We start from the raw sequence: 1,332 nt of genomic DNA, 5'->3' as shown, positions 1-1,332 counted from the left end.
GTGCTCTCCCATGCTACGTTGCAGAGATCAAAGTGCCAAGGCCATTCATAGATGTTGTGAATGAAAGATTCAAACAAAGGAATAAAAGAATTGGTTTATCATTTATATTAAATTTAGTTAACATGTTATAGAACATTGCATTTATATAATGAACAATATTGAATTTTGGAGTTAAACAAAAGATATTTATTATTTCATTATTATCAAAGTTGATTCAGCCACCATAAGTTACATATGTTTTTACTGAAATATAATTTATATATTAAAATTTCTTATTTCTGAAATAAGCAGATTTATTAAAACAATAAATCTGGTAAAAATCCGAGTGCCACTAGTGCCATTTTCGTTTAATACATGTAAGTAATCTATATCCACGTATTAATTATTGAAATTATCAATTTCATCGACGTATCTTTAAAAGAAAAGAAGAAAGTTAATTAATGTGTGTCACTGCTTTCTGGATTATGGAGAAATAAATTAAGAAGGCTTTGGGTGTGGTTTTTCGGGAATACACAAAATCTGAACTAAGATCAAAACGAAATAGTTCTAAGTAAACATCAGAAAACATCACTGATTGCGTAATTGTACACATCAATTATCATTGTGACAGTTATTGTAGATGAGTGTTTTATTATTTTATACCTTCAATTAGGGTGTGAAAGTAACAAAACAGCATTTAATTTCCATCGTGGATTCATATTATCGTTTTGATGTGTTCAGGCTTGCTTAGCGTACCTATGATTGCTGTTTCACAGCATCGAAAAAATCGTTTATATGGAAATAGCCAGATTGACCCTTATTAACCCTGCCCCTCAGGCCCTCGAATTTGTACAATTTTGAAACCCCACCCTATAAGGATGTTACCATTGCATTATGAGTGCTCTCCCATCCTTAGTTTCTGAGAAGTTGTTTAAATGGAAATGGTCAAATTCACCCCTTTTGACCTCGCACCTCAGGCCTCCAGGTGACAGCCCCATCATTTTTACTTTTTTGAATCCCCACCCTAAAAGGATGCTACGCATACCATTGCATTATGAGTGCTACCCCATGCTCAGTTGTAGAAAAGAATTAAGTCATTATATGAAAATAGCCAAATTGATCCCCCTCAAGCGGCATAGCGACAATGTACATAGTGAATTTGAGATAGTTTCTTTCAGCTCATTCAACTCTGCTAAGCTCTGTTCAAACAGTGAACGTGAGCTGGTCTAGTCAATTTTTTGTTTTGAAGTTGCTTCATATAAGTATTAATAGACCAATAAGTTTTACTGTGATGAGAATTAGGGTAACTTTAAGTAAAAGTGAGAAGATGAGAGGTAATGATACACATACCAG

Source organism: Argopecten irradians, chromosome 8 (genome assembly GCF_041381155.1).
Source record: "Argopecten irradians isolate NY chromosome 8, Ai_NY, whole genome shotgun sequence".
In the NCBI taxonomy this organism is placed as follows: Eukaryota; Metazoa; Mollusca; class Bivalvia; order Pectinida; family Pectinidae; genus Argopecten; species Argopecten irradians.
Note: the sequence above shows the minus strand (reverse complement) of the source record.